Here is a 12822-nt window from a genome sequence, read left to right on the forward strand (position 1 = left end):
CATTATTGATATACTTCACTATTTGCGTTTGCGCTTTTTTGTTTGTTTTTTTTTGTCTCTTTTTTCTTATAGTGCAGGAGTCTATACAGAGGGCGAAAGGGGGCGTGGCGGAGACATGGCTGTGAGAGGTTCGTCCTCATTGGCTTAACCACTCACGTGCCACTGATGTCACGCTGCGATCGCTGAAGAAGTCAAAATCCTTTGACTTCCAGCGATTGCGTGATGTCAGCCATCGCCATCGTGATCGCCCCCACTATGGGCACCCGCGACGAACTTCATGTACTTGCTATGGCGCTGCGCAACTTCGCAGTCACCGTAGTCAGTACTATAAACGCAGACTAAAGGTTTATACTGGTATCAACATGGTCAGGCTGTACAACGTTCAGTAACAATTGTGTGGTAGAAGGTCCATATGGGACCTGAAAAGTATCTTTCCACTGTTCTTGGCTGTCACATTCAATAGAGAACTTCATTATAAACTTTTGAGTAGAGCTCTAATTTGTATCTCTGGGCCTCATGCAGTAAGCGTTGATAAGGGATTTATCGGCATTTTATAGGCAAAATTGGGTTTGAGATTCAGTAAGCGCCGATAAGTGCTTGATTTCGCCAGGTTTCGGAGCCGATTATTTTGTTATGGCCAGTCGGCTGCCGATAAGCCTGTTTTCGCCACTGATCGCCACTTTTTTAAATCGGCTGGATTCAACAAAAAAAAAACAGCTTATCGGGGCTGATCGGCACTACGAAATTGAGATGTTATGGCCAATTTCTCCCGCCAACTAAAGTTGGCAGTTTGGAGGGGAGAACGATCGCTAAGGCTGCCGGAACGGCACTTAGAAAAAAAAAATCTTCTGTACATCAATGGAGTCAATGGAGCGGGGACGTATAACAGTATAGTACTGTTTACGTTTCATTGCTCACAATACAAACGTCATTTGCATTACAGTGTGGGGGCATTCCCTGCATTGTGTCACAGCTGACGTGTATTATTTGCATAACATTATACTTTTACATGTTTGCAGCATTTGCGGGTCACATTACTCATCATGTGATGATGTGCCAAGGGAAAATACTATACTCAACTCTTAAAGGAGAACCTCACATCATATCACACATTTTACTGAACTGAGCAACAATTATTTACATGATGTTACACATGACACACATGTCACACATACACCGTATATTCATGTTCCTTTACATTACACAATGCTTGTAATGTGACACGCATCTTTAAACGTTCATGTACATCTGTCTTCTCATGTTTACATCTAGTTTTGGGTCCTCCCTATTTTCATGACGTCACTTATTGGACGCTCAATCACATTGCATGTTTACATTGTAACCGTAGCATTACAAGCACTTCAACCTAACTTATACACACATGTACAGTAATTCAGCATTGGGACACCTTGTAAACTCATTCTATAGCAACTATCCTCATTACACAAATGCATGCATATGCACACGACTATTCATTGTTGTCAACATGTCACAATAACATGCCTAATTACACATGTTACACAAAACTTTTCCCACGTCAATCTCAGCCTTTTTGCCTAATTACATGACTGACTGTTGCGTTCACAAGTGTTACATGCATTGCACATGCAACTATTTATTTGCAAGCAATGTTTCTACAAAGGTTCACGTCACATCATTGCCAAATATCATCATTCCCTGCAGAATACACACAACAAATACTTATAACAAGAACTGCACACAGCTTGCCACAGAAGTACTTTATTATGTTAATGTAACACCTTGCATTTTACTATGTCACCTGACATCATCACATACCTATTTAAAGGACGCCCATTACCTGATCATTCACAGCTACTCATTTCAAAATGTTGCGATTGTTTAGGAGACGGAGGAACATTCTTTTCTATGACATGATTGATGATGAAGAGAATCATATAGGGCAAGGGAGGGACACACCGAGGGACAGTGACAGGGACAGTCACGCGGATACGATAGGGACAGGGAGAGGGACAGGCCGAGGGACAGGTAGAGGGACAGGAGATCAGAGGAGAAGACAGAGGAGACAAGTTGTGCCTCGTCCGCGTCTGTACAGGGAGAGAACCCTGTTAGATGGGATGAGTGAGGAGGAGATTGTAAGTCGCTATCGTTTGAGTTCAGCAGCAATCTTAGCTCTTTATCAGGAGATAAGGGGAGATTTAGATTTTTTCACAGCCAGAGTCCCTGGGCTTGTTAAAATGCTGTGCTCATTACATTATCTTGCTTCCGCGTCATACCAGACAACTGTGGGCATAGTGGGCGGGGTCTCGCAATCTACATTCTCGCGGGCCTTGACCCAGTTTCTCTATGCACTCAATAGACGCGCTAGGAATTATATTCATTTTCCTACAGAGGCGACAGAGTGGCTGGAAGTCAGGACTGGCTTTTATAATATAGCAGGGATACCATGTGTGCTGGGTGCAATCGATTGCACACATGTTGCTTTGATTGCACCTAGTCAGAGTGAGCATGTGTACCGCAATCGTAAGCACTACCATTCACTCAATGTACAGGTGGTATGTGATGCGACGATGAGGATAATGCATGTGGTACCCAAATTCCCTGGTTCCAGTCACGATTCCTCTATCCTGAGGAACTCTTCAGTCTTCCATGCGTTCGAAGAGGGACATTTTGAACATGGTTGGCTGCTGGGTGAGTACACATTTACATGTTCTAACACAAAACACTTTTTTATTTAGGAATGTTGGCATTGTACAATTTGATCACTAATGTCAGCTTATGTGTGCTCCATTCATTATAGGTGACTCAGGATACGGAATTAGGCCGTGGCTCTTGACTCCGGTGCTAAACCCTCAAACTGAAGCAGAGGACAGGTACAATGCAGCCCATATATCTACAAGATCTGTTATAGAGAGGACATTTGGCCTACTCAAGACCAGATTTAGGTGTCTGGACAGAACTGGTGGGGCTCTTCTATACAAGCCTCAAAAAGTGTCTGATATTATCCTTGCCTGTTGCATTTTGCACAATGTTGCACTCAGGCACAATGTACAGTCAGACCTAGCTGAGCCTTTGGTAGACGAGCATCCCACCCATGTAGCTGCTGAAAATGAACAAACAGCCAGTGGTGGCCAGACACGCCAGAATCTCATCAATTCATTTTTTTCTTGTAAGTAAAAACATATATGTTCCAAGTTCTACTTTTATACTTACATTATGTTATCTTAACAATAATGTTTTTTTATATACCCTTCTGGTAGGACACAGATGAATATGGGTTGCACACCTTTCTTCTCTCTGCTGTGTGCACAAAGGGATGTGGCACCGGTATGTTATTGTTGCACAGGTTATATAATCCCTCTTCAATTTTACTTTAGTTGTGTGTATGTGAATACAACTGGGGTAACAAAGCACTAATATTTTAGCATTGTGTTGTTCCTTATGCTAACACAATACACATATTATGCCCATACTCATTCATGCTTCTAGTATGCTTACATACAATGTTATTGGTGCAGTGTAACATGTACATCCATATGATGTGTACACCAGCCTGATTTACATTTTGAATGTCATGAAATATACATGGTGTTGCACATTTAACACCAAATACACACTTTGCTGTGTTGTTTACGGTACTGAAAATGGCATGTCAATGTTTGCAATTTATATATTGTTCCTTTGCATTATAGGTATATCTCCAGTATGACTGATCATGGTATGTATATTTGCTGACATCTCTCATAAGATGTGCCTACCTCAATCTTCCTATAATTATTTGAAGTAAAAACCCTACATATTGGTTTTAACACAAATGTAACATACATGTACTTTCTGTATCATGTATATGCATTTAGCTACTCTTGAGCTTTCATGTGCATTGTATTAGAAAATGATTACTCACATTTCATCACATTTTATGTGTGTTTCCTTATAAATTCCATTAATGTAATATAGAGGTGTTTGGAGAAAAGGGGATAACTGTACTTATGTGTTTACTTACGGGAGATCATTCATCACGGATGAAATTGACTGATCATAAAACTCCATGCATGAATGCCTGCAATCACAACAATGCGTACTACATCTTATATTTAGCAATGTTGGTGTTTTGTAATGCTAGGAATTAATAGTCAACATTAATTTAAATTTGTGACATGTGTATGTATAAGTCACACGTGTGTGGATGTGTCCTACATGTACCAAGTGTTAAACTGTTAACAGAGAAGACAAATTTGTCGCTAATGTTACTGTCATTTAGCATTTATAATTTACCAATATGACAATGTTGGTAATATTTATGGAATATAAATCACGTCACTTCATCATTATCATGATGTTAATTATCAAGTATTCTCACAATTGTAACGTCAATCACGTGCACATTAGCATAGACACACTTTGTAACACAACTGTTTGTGTCTGTATCAATTTGTGTAGGATCCATGTATAACACCGACAAATGATAACACCAGCTTTATTATGGTAGCTTATATCATCATATTGACTATACTATGTATTTTTAGAACGTTTAATAAACACAGTAAACTATAGTTAGTTAGGTTAATGAAATATACACAGAAACGTACTTCATTACATGATGTTGATGTCATAATCAGAACATCATGCATTGTAGGGGACCACAACATCTGGCCAATAACATTATTTGCTACTGTCCCAAACCATTTTATCAACATACCCATGTAACAAGAGATTTTTAACAAGAAATGGCTAGTTGGTTGTAAGTGTCCTTTACATTGGGAGAAGGAGTGGCTCAGTGAGTAAAGACACACACTGGCACTGAGATTTTGAAGCAGGGGAGTCTGGTTCAATTCCCGGTGTCGGCTCCTTGTGACTTTGGGCAAGTCACTTTATCTCCCTGTGCCTCAGGCGGCAAAAAATAAATTGTAAGTTCCACTGGCCAGGGACCTCAGCCTGAAAAATGTGTCTGTAAAGCGCTGTGTACAACTAGCAGCGCTATACATGAACATGCTCATATTATAATTATTATTATTATTGTTACATAGTTTCGACAGTCATACGTTCCATTACACAATAGAATTCACAAATGTGTTAGCAGAGTGGGAATGGTTGTTATATATAAAACACACCATGCCATAAAATGATAGTAGTCATTAAAGAACACTCAATAAAAATTCATGAGGCACTATTTTGCAACATCATTATGTTAATTAAGTGCTTATGCAATATAGGCATAAGGGTATCACATTTTTAATTGTTTGTTAATAAGCGCTGCAAGCAATATAAAATTAGTTCCATATGTAGTATAGTAGTCGGTGGCTCCTCCTCACAATCATCTCATATAAAGGTAGACTCTTCTGAAATCATACATTGATCCGATTGTATCTTCCCCGACATCTCTGAAATACAGCAAACACATGATGGTCAAATATGGCACCTTACTATATATGTATCCGTGACAACGCATTACACAGCTCTATATGATTGTGTACATACACACGTCACTCACTTATATGTTAGAAGTACAAGTGTACATCAGTATGTAATGTTTCTTTAAATTTGTAGCAGGCATAACTATGTATATGATGTGAACGTTGCCTGTATACTGAAAAATGTACGCGCACATCTTAGTGTGCGCACGCACTTCACGCTTGGCTGCACTAACTGTTAGCGCATGCGCAAAACAAAGCGTACGTTGTGCGTTCAATACATCTTGAAAATACCATTAAACATAAAATCTTTATTTCAAATACAATGAATACGAAACTACATTCGTTCTAAACGAGTACATCTCATACTGCAGTTACCGTTACTATAACAAAACATGACAGCCAATAGGCTTTGAGGCGCGCACGTCGCTTGGGGGCGGGACTTACATCCGTAATCCTTTTTAAGGACGCCTCGGGCCATGACAAGGGTCCCACGTCATACGTGGGGGACCCGCTTTTAAATGTTGCATGATAACAAAACAGGTATGTGTTAGAGTTATGTTAAAATGTTGCTAATATGGTTAAAGGGATAGGAAAGTACGTATATTTATTCCGTCAGCAATGTGTACTACTCTTTCAGGTTATACTATATTGTATTCGGCAACAATTTCTTTGTGATCGCTACATGTTATGCAGTCTGCAATGTTACGCTGTATCCACGCATTGAAAGGGAAAATGGTGGTTAAAAAAAAAAAAAAAAAAAACATTTAAACGCACAGTCAACGCATAACGGTTGTTATATTTACCATTCTTCTAGAATTAACTCTTCGTCTGGCTGCAACTGCTCGCTCCAGAAATGCAAGGCATTTTCATCCACGCTTGACCCACCCGCTGAATCCAGTATGACACACATCTCCTCCATGAAGCGCTCATAGGAATCGCCACTGCTTTCTTCAAACAATTGGTCGGGAGGTAGGTTCATTTCTTCGGGTTCCCATTCCAATGCATTTTCAGCTGAAAGGCTTGGTACATAATCATAGTACTTTTGTTGTTGTACAATGTGGGTTTCAGGAATGGAGGGTGCAGATATTGCAGCAGGTATCGATTCACACGGAACAGTAGTAGCGGATCCATTGCTATTGGCATTAGGAATAAATATGCCTTTCACAACAATATATGTGCCCTCTTTCAGGGTAAAATGCTTTTCCTTTGCAATCTTCCAGAAACCATAGGTGTGTTCTAGCTTATCCTGCACACGTTCAAAAAAGTCATTAGTTGATAAAGTGAATCTTATTGAGGAATTAAAATTCCGCGCATGCCTACGGTCTTGGTAATAAGGATATTTAGCTCGAATCAAATCATAGATTTGGCGTGTGCTTGCTTTGTGTCCGCGACTGTTCAAAATTGCTTCTGAAACCATGTACTTATAACCTAAGAAGGGATTCATATGGTTAACGAATTCATCAGCCATGTCAGAGTAGCACAAAAGATGTGTGCAGTTCTGTGTTCTTTGCTCATCAAAATGATTCTGCTCAATGGCTAACAAATTCCTGTATTTCGTTTTCAAGGTCAACAAAAGTAACTACTTTTACTCCTTATTTCAAACGCCAATTGGATGTGTCCTTTTAATTGGTTTAACTTTAGTGGTTAGTGATAGGCGAATGTGGGAAAAACATGTATCATTTTTTTATCTCGTTTGTGAAAACATTCCTACACTTTTATTTCAGTAACATTGAGTTTTCTAGAAAAATAACAAAGAGCACTGTGTGAAAATAGTGCTTAGACAGCCATATCAGTAAATACACACACCTGCAAAATGAAATGTTTTTTTCCCACATACATTTCTGTGTGTATTTGAAAGTCTGGTTAACTACCTGTCTGCATGAGTTTAAATACGTGTGTATCTATATATATATAAATATATCTCTCTCATAAAAAAAAATATATATATATATATATAAAGTGTATATTGTACTATATGTATAGTGTGTGTGTGTGTGTGTGTATATATATATATATATATATATATATATATATATGTATATATGTATATATATATGTATATATATATGTATATATATATATAAAACATTTTTTTTTTTTTTTATATTGCAGGAGTACACACAACATATTGATGGCAGTAAGTAGGCCTTGTATGAAACCTATTTAAATGGTGATAAACATGAGTGAATTAAGTAATAAACATTTGTTTGCACCCAATAATGTTAGAGGCTCACACTTAGTATAGTTGTCAAACATTAGGCCTGTATTATTAAAATAGTGTGTTTTCACAAGGAAGCATGAAGTGTATGTTTTTTGTAAATACATCTATACCAGTTTAGATAGTACTATATATACACACACACACACACACACACACACACACACACACACACACACACACACACACACACACACACACACACACACACACACACACACACACACACACACACACACACACACACACACACACACACACACACACACAGACACACACACAGTGTGTGTCTGTGTGTGTGTGTGTGCATATATCAATACATACTACATATATTTTAGTATAAATTCAGAGATGTTCTTGAAACAAGAACACATATATGATTAAAGGACAACATTACAATGGCCACCAAAGGTAAGTAATATTTAACACAAAATCCTGCTGTACACGTACAAGAAAGATGTTTGCAGTTAAATAGGTGCTTTTATAATTGCATGAAAATAATATGCACATGCAATGATTACATCAATTAACACACCCAAATGCAATGTTTTGCTGCAAAGTCAATGGCAGCTTCTCTAAACTTAGCAACTGGCTCCTGGTGGACCATTACTGAACAGACGATTAAAACATAAATATTTATAACACTATTCATTAATTAGGAGTGTTAACATTTCCAAAACTTCACGTGTACAAGAACATACTTGAAAGTTTGGAAACAACACAGTCTTCAGCATACATACAATAGTAATTAGATAATCTGAAGTCAACAAAACAAGGCCAAAGACATATTTTGAGAATTATAACATTTATTTTTTTTGTTCCTTTTGCGAGCGAGTAACAGGCCTGCTTGTTGTCTCTTGAATTTTCCTTTTTCTTTTGCCACCAACTTTAGGCACAACAGAGCCACTTTGAGTGGCCTCTGGCACTTCACGGGCAGGGCTTGTGGCCAGTGACTCACCTACAGGGATTTTGGGCAGTGATTCACCTACAGGGCTTTTGGGCAGTGACTCACCTACAGGGCTTTTGGGTAGTGACTGTTCACCTACAGGGCTTGTGGCCAGTGACTCACCTACAGGGCTTTTGGGCAGTGATTCACCTACAGGGCTTTTGGGCAGTGATTCACCTACAGGGCTTTTGGGCAGCGATTCACCTACAGGGCTTTTGGGCAGCGATTCACCTACAGGGCTTTTGGGCAGCGATTCACCTACAGGGCTTTTGGGCAGTGACTCACCTACAGGGCTTTTGGGTACTGACTGTTCACGGACAGGGCTTGTGCCCACTGACACATGTGAGCAAGTTGGTAGACACTGCACAAGTGATGGTTGGTCTGTTTCATGTGTGTCTTGTTTTGTTTTTGTCGCCTCCTTTGTAGGTGTCTGCTGCTGAATTTGTACAGATGGCAGCGGTAGGATGTCATCAGGAACCTGCACAGCAATGTCTGCTACTTGACCGGTAACATTTGGGCCTGGTGAATGAATATCAGATGAATGTGGTGAAAACTGACCTGCATGAACAGATCCTGCCTGTGAGGTGTTGAATTGTGGTACATTAGTCATTCTCCAGTAATTAGCTTGTGTTTGCTGAACAACTAATGCTTCGAATGAGGTGTTGATTTTTTGCAACTGTTTAGGCACTTCAATGAAGACTCTGTGGAGATGTGCCAATTGTGAAACTGTTTCTTCCTGCAGTGCAATCATCCTTTCCAGCACTGTCATCAGGTCAGAATGGCGACGATTTTCTGCTTCCACAATTTTTCCCTCAGAAGCTACAATTGCATCATATGTGGTATTTGCTGGACGTTTTGGCGGTAAAACAGTTTCAATTGGAACCTCTTCATGGTCACTTGCTTGTATTTGTGTGTCTATGGCGGCGGCGGCGGCGGCATCATCATCATCATCATCATCATCATCATCATCATCATCATCATCATCATCATCATCATCATAATCCTCTTCATCATGTTCTACAAATAAATGTACACATTATTAAATGGCATGTTAATCTCTGCTGTGTTACTATGTAATTCTACTGTGTCAAAAGAAACAACTAACATGTTTCCATACGTTTTATAACCTCACATTAAAAACTACCTTGACTTAAGAATAATGTTTGGACTCAGTATGAAATATGAGTGAATGAAAACTTGCTGTAAACTCACAACTCCTACATGATAGTTAACATCACTAACACAATACATGTTGCCTTACACTTCATTTTCACTGACACTAAGTAATCCTATTTAAAGAAGATGTGCAAAACAAATAATGAACATGACAACATAACATATAGAAGAGCACATATTATATGGCCACCAACTGATACACTCACCTTCTAGGTGTGTTGAGCTGGCTGACCCAGGTGAAGACACTTGTTCCGTCTCAGGTGACACATGTCCTTCAGGGGCAACTATATATAACAATAACATAAGTTTTACATTTACATGTGTAAATATTGAACAAACAGTTATTGTATGTTCTGTATTTATGAGTACCTAACAGCATAATTTCCTTAACTCAAAATGTGTGTGTGAAAGTGAACATAAATAGTTGTAATAACAATGTACATGCCTGTGTACTTAGAACTTTTGAGTTCCCTAACATAAAACATACTATGTTTCTGCAGTAATGCGTGAGGATAAATAGATAAAATTTGAACATAAAAATCATATGTTGTGTAGTGATATCAGTATCATAATGTACATAACTATCATGAGATGACCATTCACAATGGTTATCATGAAGGTGGTCATATTGCAAAAAGTGTTGTTTTTGGTAGAGGATATGTGTGGTACATTAATATAAGATGTGGCACACCTGAATGTGGCTGTGACTCAACAAGACAACACATGCAGTGTGTGATAATGTGTCGTTGATAGTAGTAGTTCAACTATAGATATGAGTGAACTAATGTGTGAGGTACGCTTTGATAAGTAATGAGTTGTTGGGGCATTTAGTAGCTAAAGTGAAGCTTTCAAATGAGTGTGATTAACTTCAGTTGTGCTAGTCAGGTTGTAAGAACGGTATTCACTTCCCCAAAAAGCCTAATCAGCCACACCTTTCAATTACTTGAAACAGGTGAAAATGGTGTGAACTAAGTTGACCCTAAAATGAGGCTGTAATTAGTGTGTGTGCTGAACCCCACCCCCTCTGTTGAAGTGTATGCTGTGATGAGATATTAATTGCAGCTGCTTTAACACAATGGTAGATGAGCTAAATAGTCGTGTGCAGTTTTTAAGTTATGAAAACAATGACATAAAATATGATACGTGTGCCTCATTATGCTGTCTGTATATGACTTAAAGCAAAAATGGACCTTTTCATAAACAACTATAGATGTGTTAGTGCAAGTGATGTTTGTAGGCCGTTGCATGCAATATATTTGATGCATGCTTAAAATAGGCAGTAATGTCATGTTTGTCGGAGTAAATTAAATAAAATACACAATAATATTCTACATATTTATGTTCTGTACCTGTAGCTAGTAATAATTTCTGATTAACATGTGTTACACATGTGTACTACCCTGTTGTTCCCCATCTTCGCCCACCATCAATTGCTTCCACTGCAGCAATGCATTTTGGGAATTCACATGTAAATGAGCACACAATGGCACGTGCTATATTAGTTACTGCTTTTAGTAGGACTACAACATATATGTCTATTTTGAGATATATATATATATACAGAATCAGACATATACATATATAGATGCAGGTATGCTTATATTGTGAAAACAGTATAAAAAGCAGTGTAAATATGCAAAATAACTGTAAGCAACGACACGCCTAGTACAGTAATATTTCTCACCTGGTGGAAATTGTGAGGGATAAATTCCTATATCACGGTCACCAGCCTTCCACGATGACGGGAAGTAATTTTGCCCGAAGCAGCTCCTCCAATGGACTTAATATGAGACGTTGTGGTGTCGGGCCACCTCCAGTGCCAGTAGCATGCACGCGTTGGTGTTGTATTTTCTTTTTCAATTTGGACCTAATATCATCAAATCTCTTGTGACAATTCCGCTTGTCCCTCACATGATTCCCACACGCATTGACACCAATGACTATTGTGTCCCACATTTCTTTTCTGCTTGCTGAACTTGTCCGCCCTTGAAAAACATATAAAATATATGAGGTAAATGAATAATAATAGAAGCACCAGTTTCCTACACTGCTAGCTGTTCCAAGAGATAGCAAACATGCTGTTTTATGTGTAATATGTGAAGCACATGAGCATTCACTACTAAACCTATACATGTAAGCAAGGTTGCATTCATATTGTATGCAGTTATGGCAAATTGACCGCCTGTGTTTAGTTGTCCTTGTAAGGCATGATAAAAAGCTGTGTTTCCAGACTAATTAACATAGAAAGATATTCTGAACCCATATTTGCATATGAACAAAACTCAGATGACCTAGGATCACATGTATTTGAATAATAAATGTAAAGGTACACTTACCTAGTAAATGTCCATATATACTGTCATAGTGCTCCAGAATGCCAGTGACAAGAGCTGTATTTTCCTGGTCATTGAAGCGAGGATTACGTGGCTTCTCCACACGTTTCTTCCGAGCAGGTTTAGGGTCAGAGCTTGGCTGGTGCTGACTGGACTCTCCTTCTTCCAATGGAAGAGCCTCCAAAAGCTGCCCACCAGCAAGCACGCCACCACCATCCACCCCATCAGCAACTGCGCCACCAGCAGCACTCACAGCACCAGCACTCCCACTCCTAGCACCAGCACTCCCACTCCTAGCACCAGCACTCCCACTCCTAGCACCAGCACTCCCACTCCTAGCACCAGCACTCCCACTCCCAGCAACAGCACTCCCACTCCCAGCAACAGCACTCCCACTCCCAGCACCAGCACTCCCACTCCCAGCAACACCACTCGGTGCACCAGCAACATCACTCCCCTGAACAGTACGTTCACTCCGACGCGTACTCGCACGAGTAGCACTCCCACTCCCACCAGCATCACTCTTCCCACGCTTTGCGGGCATACTTCCAGCACTCACAAAAAACAGACAACTAATGTACAGCCAATCACACGAAACACTTTCACATATAAAACAAGACAAAGATGTAAACAAAACAACAATGGACAAAGCTCACCCAATACACAACAAGTCTCTCCGTCAATATGCAAATGTTCAATCAGCCAGCTCTGTGCGTCTCTCTCTCTCTCACTCCCAACAACACAGAGAATGATTAG

The sequence above is a fragment of the Ascaphus truei genome, chromosome 1 (assembly GCF_040206685.1).
Source record: "Ascaphus truei isolate aAscTru1 chromosome 1, aAscTru1.hap1, whole genome shotgun sequence".
In the NCBI taxonomy this organism is placed as follows: domain Eukaryota; kingdom Metazoa; phylum Chordata; class Amphibia; order Anura; family Ascaphidae; genus Ascaphus; species Ascaphus truei.